Source organism: Canis aureus, chromosome 30, assembly GCF_053574225.1.
Source record: "Canis aureus isolate CA01 chromosome 30, VMU_Caureus_v.1.0, whole genome shotgun sequence".
NCBI lineage: Eukaryota > Metazoa > Chordata > Mammalia > Carnivora > Canidae > Canis > Canis aureus.
The window spans coordinates 28186591-28201782 of record NC_135640.1 but is presented as its reverse complement, the minus strand read 5'-3'; the positions used below and the strand labels follow the sequence as shown (position 1 = coordinate 28201782).

The following is a 15192-nucleotide window of genomic DNA, read 5'->3' as shown; positions in this document are numbered from 1 at the left end:
AAGGAGGGACATTTGAGGACTAACTAGGTTATGAAGGTGGAGCCTTCATGAATGGGATTAGGGTTTTTATAAGAAGAGTCCCAGGAATGAGCTCACTCTGTTTCTGCCATGTGAGGAACCTGGAAGAGTTCTCTTACCGGAACCCAACTATGTTGGCATTTGATCTTGGACTCTCCGTCTCTTCAGCTGTGACCAACAAATTTTTGTTGCTTATAAGCCACCCAGTTTGTGGTATTTTGTTTTAGGAGCCTGAGCTGACTCTGACTAATACACTCAGTAAGTCCTAGCACTGAATTAGGAGCTAGAAGCCCTGTACTCAGAGTTCCTTAATTTTTCCAAAGCTAAATTACTATACAATTTTATTTTTCACTTGGTATTTATCACATCCTTTACTGGATTCCAGCTTTCATACCCTCCTTCCCAGAGTTTGGCTCTTGCTACCTCAATTTGTGAACCCTGTGTTGTCTAGAGGAATGAGCCTTTTCCACAACCACACACTGACTCCATAAGTGTGGCTTCAGGCTTAGTTTTTTTTTTTTTTTTTTTTTTTTAATTTATTTTAATGATTTTTTCAGTGTATTTTTTTATTAGAGTTCGATTTGCCAATATATAGTATAACACCCAGTGTTCATCCTATCAAGTGCCCTCCTCACTGCCAGTCACCCAGTCACCCCACCTCCTGCCCACCTCCCCTTCCTCTACTCTTCGTTCATTTCCCACAGTTAGGAGTCTCTCATGTTCTGTCACACTCTGATTTTTCCCACTCATTTTTTCTCCTTTCCCCTATAATCCCTTTCACTATTTCTTATATTCCCTGTACAAATGAAACCATGTTTGTCCTTCCCCGATGGACTTACCTCACTCAGCCCAATACCCTTCAGTTCTATTCACATTGAAGCAAATGGTGGTTATTCATCGTTTTTAATGGCTGAGTTATATTCCATTATATATATAGACCACATCTTCTTTATCCATTCATCTGTCGATGGACACCAAGACTCCTTCCACAGTTTGGCTGTTGTGGACATTGCTGTTGTGAACATTTGGGTGCAGGTGTCTCAGTCTTTCACTTCATCTGTATCTTTGGGGTAAATACCCAGTAGTGCAATTGCTGGGTCGTAGGGCAGGTCTATTTTTAACTCTTTGAGGAACCTCCACACAGTTTTCCAGAGTGGCTGTACCAGCTCACATTCCCACCAACAGTGCAAGAAGGTTCCCCTTCCTCCACATCCTCTCCAAACATTTATTGTTTCCTGTCTTGTTAATTTTCACCATTGTCACTGGTGTGAGGTGGTATCTCATTGTGTTTTTTTTTTTTGTATATTTTTTATTGAAGTTCAATTTGCCAACATATAGCATAGCACCCTGTCAAGTGCCCCGCTCTGTGTCCATCACCCAGTTTTTAGAAATGACAAATACCCACCGTTTGCTTCAACGTGGATGGAACTGAAGGGTATTATGCTGAGTGAAGCAAGTCAATTGGAGAAGGACAAACAGTATATGGTCTCATTCATTCAGGCTTATTTTTGATAACAGGTCTTTGGAAAGCTCTCCTCCCATCATCAGCCTTAACTCATCACAAGGTCCCGTCTTAACCTCTGGGGCTGGATTCTTGTCCTGATAAATGTAAGGAGAGGTGCAAACAATTAAATGTGCTGGTGGTTTAGCAAGGAGTCAAAGAGGTGACAACATCTAGAAGAATGATTAGGGAGGAAAGAGTACCAACAAAGGCAGCAACAAATGTAGGGGCCCAGGGAGGGGATAGAATTCTGGGTGTTGAAGGAAATACAGGTGCTGTTTTTGGTGCACAGCAGTAGGTGAGGTGAAAACAGCAGGCTGGTGCAGCTTCACTAGAAATGTCATTGCTGTGAGCAGTGACAGACTCACAGCTCTTTGATCTGCTGGATTTGGCACAGCTCAAAGGAGTTTCCCTTTGATCCTTTGCCTCACAGTGAGGCTCTCAGAGGTGTTATAGCTGGTTTCGTGCACTTTGTGGCTAAGCAAAAATATAGTTGGACTCTCCACAACAGGAGATTGCTCTGGAGGAAGGACTACCAGACACAGATTACTGTAATATTCTTGATGAGAAAGGTTGACCCAAAGTCCTGGGAATAGAAATAGAATGGAGAGTCCAACATACCTATGAAATCTACTTTGTGGATGCGTAATTGACATTAATTAAGCAGTTATCTAAATGTTTGCCAAACTGCTTGATTCTAAGATGTACACTATTCTTTCTTCTGTTTTAACATCTCTGAAATTGCTATACATCTTAATTACTGATGGCCTGCCAGTAGCTGTGATGTAGTAGTTTTCCTTAATTGCTTATGCATAGACGTAAAAAATTCTGGAATGCATGATAGCATTTGGGAAGAGAAAGGTGAAACAACTTTTTTTTTTAAAGAAATATTACACCATCAACATTCCTGATAACACAGAAAATGTTATTGTATATAGACACCAACCATTCTGACCTGAAAAGTATTTCAGATTATTTGGGCTGTGAATGAATATGGAGACATTTTACAATGTTTTATTTTTGTGAAAAAGATATAAAAACATAGGCATAGATAGGCTTTTTAAATACGTATAAAATAAAAATTTCAAGTGATAGGAATGCAAATGCCGTAGTTCAATTGGCAGTATTTTTTGAAAAGAATGCATTTTAAAATTAAAACTTTGATTTGATGAAAATACAGTGACAATGATCACAATTGCACTTGTGATATAAAGACACAGGGAACACAAAGCAAGTCTAGAATGGAATGATAAACTTAGTCTTCTAATTTAGGCAGAGCTACCCTGAGGAAATAGTGCTAAAGATAAAACTTTACATATAAGTAGTTCATTTAGATAAGAAATAGAGGGAGAGCCCCTTTAAGGCAAAGAAGCACAGAAACTGGAATAGATGGGGAAGAGAGCCTTCTCTAGAACAGGTCCTGCTCACAACTTGATTGCAGAATTCTGGACTCTAGAACTGTGAGAGAAGAAACTTCTTGCTTTAAATCACCAAGTTTGTGATAATTTGTAGTGGCAGTCAGAGAAAATGAATACAAATGCTTAGGATGAGCTTTTAGGGAGAGAAGAGGACCACTGGGTTTGAATGAGACATTCTTACATGTAAAGGACTCTACAGAAGAACAAGTTGACAGAGAAATAAGAAATAAGAAATGAACAGAGAAAGAGAAGCATGGTGTCATGGAAGCCAAGGGATATAATGCTTCAAAAGGGAGGGAGTTGACAACTGCATCAAAAGCTGCCCAACTATGAAGTGGCAGGGCTCTCGATATGGTCCTTGGGTTCAGCTACGTGGAAGATATTAGACCCCACATGGATGTAAAACAGATTGTTTACCAGGAATTATGGTGCCATAGAGTATCTCCCTCAGTATTAGTCACCTCCTCTGTGACTACTTGTGTATAGAATGTGCCAGAAATGATGCTGTGTGACTTCTCAGGCTAGTTTTTAGAAGATTACTTTCACTTTGCTTGTTGGAATCCTTGTGAAGAGCCTTGAGCTGCCATGCTGTGAGGAAGCTTGCAGCCCACACAGAGACACCTATGAAGAAGGAGAAGCCATGAGACTATATAAAGAGAAAGAGGCTTACAGCTACTCCAGGCTATGGGCTCCAGCTCCACTGAACTGAATATTAAGAGATAACTGGATCCATCAAGTGGAACCTCTTCTGACTCAGAAAAACCTGGATAGATAATAAAATAAGTGTTGCTATTTTAAGCCACTGTTATTTAATACAAGAAAAGACATGAACAGAAATCTCACAGAGGAAGACATAGACATGGCCAACATGCATATGAGAAAATTTTCTGCATCACTTGCCATCAGGGAAATACAAATCAAAACCACAATGAGATACCACCTCACACCAGTGAGAATGGGGCAAATTAACAAGGCAGGAAACAACAAATGTTGGAGAGGATGCGGAGAAAGGGGAACCCTCTTACACTGTTGGTGGGAATGTGAACTGGTGCAGCCACTCTGGAAAACTGTGGGGAGGTTCCTCAAACAGTTAAAAATATACCTGCCCTACGACCCAGCAATTGCACTGTTGGGGATTTACTCCAAAGATACAAATGCAATGAAACGCCGGGACACCTGCACCCCGATGTTTATAGCAGCAATGGCCACGATAGCCAAACTGTGGCAGGAGCCTCGGTGTCCAACGAAAGATGAATGGATAAAGGGGATGTGGTTTATGTATACAATGGAATATTACTCAGCTATTAGAAATGACAAACACCCACCATTTGCTTCAACGTGGATGGAACTGGAGGGTATTATGCTGAGTGAAGTAAGTCAGTCGGAGAAGGACAAACATTATATGTTCTCATTCATTTGGGGAATATAAATAATAGTGAAAGGGAATATAAGGGAAGGGAGAAGAAATGTGTGGGAAATATCAGAAAGGGAGACAGAACGTAAAGACTGCTAACTCTGGGAAACGAACTAGGGGTGGTAGAAGGGGAGGAGGGCGGGGGGTGGGAGTGAATGGGTGATGACACTGGGGGTTATTCTGTATGTTAGTAAATTGAACACCAATAAAAAATAAATTAAAAAAAAAAGAATAGTAATCAGAACATGATGTATGGAGCTAAGTGAAGAAAAGTAATATGCTCTCATTATTTGAATCTGTTCTCAACAAGATCACAAACGGGAATTTCAGAACCACTTTGAATTCTTTAATTTTATGGAGCCAAATTGGCACTTGAAAAACTTTTCCCATCAAAGTTTTGATCACACTGCACTCTGGGATATAACTGAAAGTTGTTTTATTTTCTCATAAGATTCATAGTAGATGGATCTTACGTGTACAACTTAGCAATTTACTTCTTAGTTTTCAGCACATATTTGGCATCAATCCTGAGTTTGGGTTGTGAAAAATTAAGCTTTTGGGCAAAATTCCAAAACTAAATGGATGCTTATGCTAAATCTACAATTGCTTATCAAAGCATATTGATTCTAAATGTAATTCATAATTCAGATTAAAAAAATGTATAACACCTCTAACAGGGTCTAAGGTAATACCCCATAATCTAACATAAATTAATGTAGCAAAATGTACCATATTCACTCTAACTTAAACAAATACAGACTATAAAGATTTCATATCAAGCCATTGGCTTATAGCCAGAATAATTTGAAGAAAGAAGTGGTTTTTTTCAGGACATTTTGTGTTTTGGAATTATGGATAAAGGATTGTGCATCTACACCTGCCCTATTTCCCTACCCATGACCACCCACCATACCTAAGGAACTGAGCCTGGGGAAAGTTGCAACCACAGACTGACTGGTTTCATTATTAATTAATCATCACCATGTTCAAAGGGACCCTTGAAATTGCCTGGTAATTCCACCATGTTTCTTTGGTCTCTCATTAAAATTTCAAAACAATTATTTTTCTCTTTACTTGTAGTGGCAGACTTTGTTTTATAATTTCCAAAGAAAACAAGGCCATTGGGAGAAGATTTTCTCAATTTTCTGATATCAAACATGACTCCTGTTATAATAGGCATTTTCTATACCTTCTACTTCAGGCCCACTTTGCCCTATGCTTACAATTCTGTCTTCTTCTCCTTCTCAGGAAACTCCTGCTATTGATTTGCCCTATTTTAAACAGGATAACTCTTAGTTTTCTGTTTTTCAGTGTTGGATAAGTGATGATGGACTAGGTTACACTGGAATACTGGAAGACAAGGTAATGATATATCAAGGGTGTTTATGTGTTTGGGAGATACTAACTAGATGGATGGAACTGGAACCATTAATTCATAAGTTACCCATGAAGGTTATTACTGAAGCTTTGGACATGGGCACAATTGGCCAGAGCGAAATTGTATAAAGTGAAAAGGGAAGAGGATCCAGACCTGGGTCATGAGTTAAATAATCAGTAAGCTAGGGTGCTTTCAAAAGAGATTGATAAAAAGTATCCAGAAAGGAGGGAAACCAACACATTACGCTCCATACAGAAATGACAAACTTTTCCAGAAAATTTAATTGTAATGGGGCAATTAAAACCATAAACTTGTAGCTGGAGATGAATGAACGGAATATGTAGGGGTTTTCTTTATCCTTTTCACATGGGAGCACACTACATTATATGGCTACAAATGGGTTTCTTCCAGGGCATTATGAACCCTTAATTAAGGTTATGGTCAACAAACCTATTATGTCTTATTATTTATGTGCTGTTCTTAATTAAGTCCTAATAATTATTTCTATTAATTATGGTCAATAAACCTAATCCCCAACTTCTTGGTTCATTTGGGTTACTAGAAGTTGAATAAAGCATATTTGGTATTCTTGGTATGGTCACAGTCAAGTTGTATCTCATCATCTCATGATATTTGTAGAGTATTTTGTCCCTATACTGGTATGATTGTGGGTATAAATGCCACCACAAAGGAGGAGTTCAGGAAGTGAAGATTGAAGACATCTTAAAAAAAAAAAAGGGAAAATATAGTTCCATAAATATTGCCCTTTATTTTGTGATTAATGATCCACCTCCAAAACACCTTTGAAATTAGAGAGACTGAGTAAGGGAATAGTATAAAAGAAGGTGCCAAATCACCCTGGTTATGGCATAACGGTCTGCAAATGGACAGACTGCAAAACCTCAAATCCTTGTAATTAGAGTCATATGGTTCAGGTCACTTTTCTTCTGAAAGTACTATTTTTGGAAAATAGATCTTTAGTAAGTATTGTCTCTACATTTTCACCATAAAAACAACAATTTAAGATAAAATACAATCTCAGGAACCAATATCATGACACAGTGAAAGCACATCCAGTGTGCTGTAGATCCTGTATATCCTGACTTTTTGCACAATACATCTCCAGGAATATCTGTTTTAAAAAATAGATTCATTTTGTCTGCTTTCCTTAGGCTTGTTTAATATTGTGTTACAAACAAAGACAATTTCAGGAAAATTGTTGTATGTAAATTTTTCCAGGTTTCTCAAGGGAATGCTCAGGATTTATGTTCTAAATTATTTCTTAGTTGGACACATATTGCTTATCTTTTGAATTTCAAACCTTCTGGAGTAGAGAAATAATGAATTTTTTGTTATCTTTTAGGAAGGATAATTATCATGTAATAAATGATCTGTTTATAGTTTCTGTGGATGTTATCTAATGTAAAAAGTGAGTGATCAGTGTGAAGCAAAGCAGATGGTAAAGTGTCTGGTTTGTGTCTGAGAATAAGTGGGTTTGAGAGCTGTAAAGTCCTCACACAACTGTGGGTCATTGTCATGCCTTCTGGCAGATTCTGCAGAGGTTAGTTGAGCCTGACATCATTTTCAGGCAATTATTTGGAAACTCTGAGAGTAGAAATATTTGACAAAACATTAACTTTTTATGTTTTTTTGGATTGTTCTGTATCATGCACACCTGCATATACACACATAAGTAAAGGTATTGAGATTCTGCAATGAATGATTATAGCCAATTTAAAACATGAGACATGTATAAATTTTAGTTACCATAAAGTACAAGTTTTATGGAAATTAATATTGAATTTTGTTTTCCAAGTTGATATGACTTTCCCTTTTGTGCTTATAACCATTGTTAAGTTCTTTGGGCTGGAACAGTGTTTTACAGACTTTGGTACAAGATTCTCCGTAAGTACATACCTCTGCTGGGGGTTATTCTGTATGTTAGTAAATTGAACACCAATAAAAAATAAATTAAAAAAAAAAAAAAAGTACATACCTCTGGTTGATTTTCAACATTGTATTATAATCTGTTTCTGTGTGTGTCTTCCCGCTATGAATCCTTGAGGGTATAATCTCTCTCTTATTGTTGTAACCTGGCACCTTATGCATACCTTGGCACATCCTAAGTCTTGTATTAAAGTTTTCAATAAAATATAGGTTTTTAATATGTTTACCCATTATAAATCCATGCTTATATACAAACAAACAAATAAATAAGAGTTTACCTTTTCATTTACAATATACTTTTATTTCTCACAGGATCCGGAATGAGGAATATATTTAGTAAAATGCATTTATTTTACAATTCATTCAGTAGTAATTTTTACATTACTTTTATCATGCCAAATTCTGAAATAAACCTGAAATCCGTTCTAATTTTAGCATTATACTAGGTACAACTATCAGTTCGTATATATCCGTAAGTCAGCAGATGTTTATAAAGCAATTCACAAAAAAGCATATTTACAATTATATTTTTTGACTATAATAAACTGTTAGTCTGAGCTTTCCTTAGTACATCTTATGAAGTATGAGTAAAGTAAATGCTTCTACAAGTTCATGTTTAATGTTCGAGCTATCTTAAGATTTGCTATATAGTTAAATGTAGCAATAGCAGACATCGTTACTATCTATTGCCTTAAACTAAAGATAGTGAACTTGAACTGTGGAGGTGAACTTATATCTAATCACAATGATTATGTTCTTTCTCAGAGCGCCTTCCTAGATGGTAAATTCTGTAGCATCTCCCAACAACTTTTGTTAATCCAGGTATAATTTTACATGTACAAATCTTTACATGTGCAAATCTTTACATGTATAAATCTTTAATGAACTGGTGGGTTAGTTTTCACATATGTATTCACCCATGTAATCACCACCCAGATTAAGATATAGAGCATTTCAAGTAGGCTAGAAGGCTCCCACTCAATATTCCTCTCAATAGGTACCAAAGTAGCTATCACTAATTTCTATCTCCGCAGATTTGTCTTGCCTGTTTTTGACTGTTTTGAAATGTTTTTGACATTTCATGTATATGGAGTCATAAATGCACTATTTTGTGCCTTCTGACTTGATTTAACATTATGCCTGTAAGAATAAGTCATGTTGTTCTATACATACATCAGTAATTCATTCTTTTTCATTTGTTACTTACAATTTCATTCTATCAACATATACCACAATATATTTATTGATTCTACTAATCTTTTCCTCTGTCTCCATCTCTCTCAGTTTCCAAAGGAAATCAGACTTGTTGGCCTAATAAATGTTTGGCTGTATGTCTAAAAGAGAATGAGAATGCTCTGAGCTTTTATTTATCAATTTATTATTTTTATGTGATATTTATGAAACATTAATTCTATTAAATGTTATTTTTACAAGTCTACTGATGTGATAATGGAATAAAAGAGTAAAGGGTAGAGAAAGTTTTGACACTTGGATAATCCTTTTTCAAACTCTTAAAAGATTAAACCATACACATAAATCAAATACAGTTTAAATACTGAGGTTATAGTGATCACTACATTCATTTTCTTGTTTTTCAGTCATTTAGATTAGAGACATATTAAGTGGTCCATCTGTTGTACTGAAATAGCCACAGTATTAATTATTTAAGTCTATGACTTTGTTTTTATATATGTGTGAGTTGCAATTCTAGAAAGTGTAAGTAGAACGACCTCAGAACGGAATAATAGCAGAAATAGCAACTTGTCTTGCATTCCTGGTCTGAAACCAGGAACCCTACTTTCTTCCAAGCATCTGCTATTCCTTGACTCATTCAATATACAACCCACATTAAAAAAAGAATGAAAGAAAAGAAAATCTGTTTTGAATATCTGGAAGAATTTCTGTTTCTAATTCTTATTTTATTTATCATGCAATTAAAATGTCATCAACTGTAACTATCAAAAGGGTCAGCCTCATGATCATGCAGAAAGATACAGATCGTACTTCTAGGTGGCTTTGCTTTTACTAACTTTATGAGCATACTCTGTGCTCCCATAACCAGCAACAGAATATGCAATGGATCTGAACACAATTCCACGGTATACATAAATAACTATCAGATAATGCAATGTCTGCTTTGGAAACTTTTCTTTCTTTCTTTTTTTTTTAAATAGGCTCCACACCCAGGGTGGAGCCCAAAGTGTCCTTGAACTCACAGCCCTGAGATCAAACCTGAGCTGATATCAAGAGTTGGACACTTAACCGATTGAGACACCCAAGCATCCCTGCTTTGGAAACTTATTATTGCCTTACTTTATATGCATTGGTAGTTTTACCACCAATTCTATAGTTTGGTGCTTCTATTACACTTGACTAGAGATATAATATCTTTCTGACATTTCTTTCCATTTCCAAATTTACTAGAAGTTGCATGTAGCTTTATTTATTTCTATATAAATTTATGCAAATTTATTAGAAATTATATGTAACAAAAAAATAGTCATTCAAACACGTCTTTTATCTCTCTTATCATCTTATCAATTTTCACATTTAGTCTATTGCCAAAATATGTGTCTATCAAATATGATTTATAAATCTGAGTTAACAGTACCTCAGATATGCTGATATCAACCCATCATGAATATTTCAGTCTTCATCTATGTGATACAGGACATGAATTCACAGTTTGCTCACAATACTCATTTGCAATAATATCCAACAATAAGAGGCAGTTATTTATGATTCCAAACAAATGAAAAGGCCAGAAAAAAGTGAGAAGTTCTCCAAGAAATGGAAAACAAAGCAAAACAAAACATGCTAGTAGCAAGTCCCATAACTTCAATAATAGGAGTAGCCTATTTTCGAATTAAACACAAAATCAATTAAGCTGTGTGTCTTTCTCATGATGGTTGCTTTTTTCTTCCTTACTCTTTCTTGATAAGGGTGTCACTGGGTCACCATTCCCCCATTTTCCATATGGCCTCTTTCCACATCCTGCACCCCACTCATTCCTTCAAAAGAAGATGAAATAGTCAATTTTGTAATGGGAAAAGCAGCTGGGGTGCTAAGCTCAGCCCCTTTCACTGGGTCCCAGTCTGTTCATGAGATATAAGCTGATCTATTCTCTGCTCTACAGTAAGGGGCTTGTCTTCAAGGGTAGAACTTGCAGTGGAACAGTTGTGCCGGCAAGGTTACACCTCCCAGATACAAACCTATGTTCTGTAGTAGGCATGATCTCCATCTCTGTCTTTTCTATGTCATATCACAATTGAATCACAATACAGAAGGTGAAAAAGTTGCTGTTTGTTATCTTCCCCCAAAACTTTCAACATGTGTCTCTTCCATTTTCAGTTTTGTGCTTTTCTCTTCACTTCCTCCTCTACAACTTCTACAAATGTTAAGTCTACTTTAGCTTACTATCAGTCCTGCTGTTTCTTTCTTTTTTTCTTCACAGTCTTTTTCTTAGCATGAAAGCTCTCAAAGTGTATTTTGTATTTGCTTTTTTGATGGCTTCCTCTCTCTTACTCCCTCTAACTTCATTGAAGCTATTTTTGTAAGGATCTCCAAAGTTCCTCAAATCCTGTATCTTTTTATTAGTCATCTTCCCAGATAAAGGCAGATTCAAATTTGGCTATAGTCTTTCTGATGGAAAGACAATATGTCCAGTTATAGAAGAGCCTATGGTTTTGAGCACTAGAGTCTACAGACAGTTTCCCATTCTTAGCTTTACAGAGAAAGCCCTAGTATTGTAGTGAGGTATGTCTTTATTTGAGCAAATACACTAACTCCCTGTGTAAGAAAAAGACAGTCAGTAAAGGAGATTCTGCAGGTGTAGGCATGTCCCTGGTGAATTTTGAAACAACTGGGTAAAAGACTTGGTGCTCAAGCAAACATTCAATAAGCACCCCTTTGTTAACCAGATTTTTGGGGATTGGGGGGAGGGAAGAGAGGGAACCTTAAGCAGGCTTCACACCCATGGCAGAGACCAACCTGATCTCAATCTCACAATCCTCAGATCATGACCTGAGCCATAATCAAGAATCTGTGCTTAATGGACTGAGCCACTCAGGTGCCCCTATTAGCCAGACTTTTGAGATCTATCCTCTGTAAAATAGCCAAGATTGTCAGCATTCTGTGCTGCTAAAGGAAAACAATTGAGTATGCTTTAGAAATTAGGAAAAAAAAAATTCCTGTAGTTTGACCACCTCTTGGATTACAACCTTAATGTCTGTTAGTTTCCTATTTATCCTTCTAGCACATTACATTCAAAAAGTTTAAAAGAGAACTCTCTGGATGCCTGGGTGGCTCAGTGGTTGAGTGTCTGTCTTTGACTCAGTGTGTGATCCCAGAGTCCTGGGATCGAGTCCTGCATTGGGCTCCCTGCAGGGAGCCTGCTTCTCCCTGTGCCTATGTCTCTGCCTCTCTCTCTCTCTGTGTCTCTCATGAGTAAATAAAATCTTTAAAAAACAGAGAGAGAGCTCTCAACTATGTCAATGATGGAGAATCTCAAATGATTCTTAGCAGGAACAGAATGAGATAGTTGAAAGGAGGTTAGCAGAGGATAGTTTGGACCAGCTGCTCTAGCCATGGAGCAAAGAAACATTTCTTTCTGCAAGTGATTTTCTTAGGAATTACTTATTTATTTTTAAAGATTTTATTTATTTATTTATTCATGTGAGTCACAGAGAGAGGCAGAGACATAGGTGGAGGGAGAAGGAGGCTCTCCACCGGAACCTGATGCTGGACTTGATCCCAGGACTCCAGGATCATGACCTGAGCCAAAAGCAGACACTCAACCACTGAGCCACTCAGGCACCCCAGGATTTACGCTTTTGAGTTTCTTCATATTATATGTAGGTAAATATGAGGTTGTGGATATAGGGGAGAGAAGCCAAAGTTTTTTAGATGCTAACCATGATTCTCAAAGAGCAAAGAATCCTGAAGGCATACATGTGGCTACCTGTTCCTTGGGGCCTTAGAACCAAAGCCATATTGGGACAATCCACATGAATTTGTCTGACTGTCCCCCTATGTCTCTCTTGGAAATTCAGAGTACAGACAACTAGCCAATTGAAGATTCTTGGCTATACCTCTTTGTCTTTCTATCAGAGACATGACTAAAATCAAAAATAAATTATATGTTCTTTAGAGTTTCCTGATGAAAATTAGATATGTACAATATTCTTCTTAATTTTAACATCATGCATATTATATTTCATCTGTTTGCCTCCATAAAACTACATTATGCCACTTCGATAGACCTCATAGAATCTCACTAGTAATCCATTTTTCAATTGCCACAGAAAAAGAAGTCTCCATTGGAAATGGTAACTTCTTTATTAAACAAAACAAAACAAAACAAAACAAAACAAAACCTCTTCCCCCCAAAAAACAGTAACAACAACAAACCTAAATATTCTTGATTTTCCAAAGCTGTCAGCACGAGCAAACCACCTTTTGAGATTGTTTGATACAAATTATTTGATTAGTTGATACACAACAGACATTGTTGGTCTTTCAAAGTAAGTGTATCAGCTTTGAGGCTTCTTTTCTCTCTAAAAAAGCAATAATATTGAGAGTCATATTTTCTAAAATGGAACATGACCCTCTATCCTACAATTTTTTTTTAAAGATTTTATTTATTAATTAATGAGAGACACAGAAAGAGGCAGAGACACAAGCAGAGGGAGAAGCAGGCTCCATGCAGGGAGCCCGAGGTGGGACTCGATCCCAGGTCTCCAGGATCAGGTCCTGGGCTGAAGGCAGACACTTAACCATTGAGCCACCCGGGGCCGCCCTCTGTTTTATAATTTTAAACAAAACTGGATTTTGTATTTTTAGTCTTGCTTCAGTTTTTATTTTGATTTTAAAATAAATGTACCATCTATAAGCCGATGGAGTGAAAAAAAGAAAGTTTCATGGCTAAAGGCAAAACAAATATATTCGTCAGAAATTTTGATATTATTGTGGTAGAGACTTTGAAAAAGTAAAGACTAAAATTTACGTTTAAGTTTATTTCAACTCAAAAAAGAGTAACTGACTGCATCCTTCTGGATTTCTTGCTCCCATAAAGTTTCAAGGAAACAAATAACAATCAATTCAATCAACATGATTTTAAACCAATGTCTTTTAGTCAACTTTATTATGTGTTTCAAAAAATGAAAGTAAGCTATTGACCGATTCTTAGGAAATTAATGAGTCTGTTGACAACAATTGATTTCAAAACAATTCCAAATCATTCATCAGCCAAATGGCAGGAAGTAATTCAAATACCTTGGTATTTGAGGATTTGGGAAAAGGTTTGGAAAATTTGTTTGAACTTTTCTATTTCCTCTACCCTTTCCTTATCCTTTCAACCACTGAACTTTATTTACTAGAAGCCAAATTCTTGGGGAGGATATTCATTTTTTATTACACATACCCATGATTTTTTAATCAATTTGAACCCTATAGGGATTGGTATATTTATAAATAAGAAATAAAGCCGTTGTTATAACTACTACACACTTTTTTTTTTTCCTGGCTAGAATTAATAGCGATTCATTCATGATGCTCTTATAAAACCATCATTTTATTGAAAGGATTCAGAAAGTTCTCTCTCTATATAGGTTTAATTTTGCTTGATAAGGGCTCCTTTGCAAAACAATGGTTTTGAAGCCATGAATGTTTTCATATAAATCATAATCCTTAAAAAATTCTCTGCTAATCAATTGTAGAACACAGATGTAGATCAACAAAAATTTATATTATTAAAATTATAAGATTTAATTTTATAGTACCTTAGTGATCTTACTATGTATTTTTCAGTTTATGAATGTAAAATTAAATAAAGCCTCTGGAGACATAAAGTTAAATTTTGAAGAGTGTAATCTCTGCATCCTAAAGTACTCTTCTAGAACAAAGTGAACAAATGAATTAATATTTTTCAGGCTTTTCAGAAATATGAAAAGTTATTGTCACTAGTTTTATGGTCTACCAACTTCCTCTAAATTAATAAAATTGCCTCTATAGAAGCCAATGCATGAAAATAAAATCATTTTATACATTTAAGAGTTAGAATCTTGGGGGCCTTACTGTTGGGGCCCTTACCCCCTTACTTGGGGGCCTTACTGTTGGGGCCCTTACCCCCTTACTTGGGGGCCTAGGCAACTTAACCTCACTCTCCATCTTTTTTTTTTTTCTTTCTATAAAATGATCTACCTCCGAGGGTATGATGATCGAATAAGATGATACACATGCTTGACATATGGCAAGCACTCACTATTTGGTACCTATTATTATTACATCAAAATCTAACTGAAAGAAACATTTCTCATTAAGTGAGAAATTAAATCATTAGTTGTCACAAGCTACTAATAATGTATTCATGTGGACAGTAATTTCCTTGTTATCTCATCCAGCTTTCATAATAACTCCAAGTCCTGATAAATGTTATCTGGTAGTATATCATGACTTTATGTTAAGATTGTTAGAATAATAATCACAAGCAAGCTATAGATATTCACTGAACATTACA

The 15192-nt window shown here is 36.2% G+C and overlaps 1 long non-coding RNA gene across 1 annotated transcript in view; it reads left to right on the top strand.

Moving 5' to 3' along the window:
• LOC144301625 (uncharacterized) overlaps positions 1-15192 on the top strand; it is a 75205-nt gene that overhangs the window by 47580 nt on the left and 12433 nt on the right. Inside the window, exon 3 of the long non-coding RNA XR_013368381.1 lies at positions 5663-5713. This is a non-coding gene — a long non-coding RNA (uncharacterized LOC144301625). The remainder of the gene's footprint in view (positions 1-5662; positions 5714-15192) is intronic.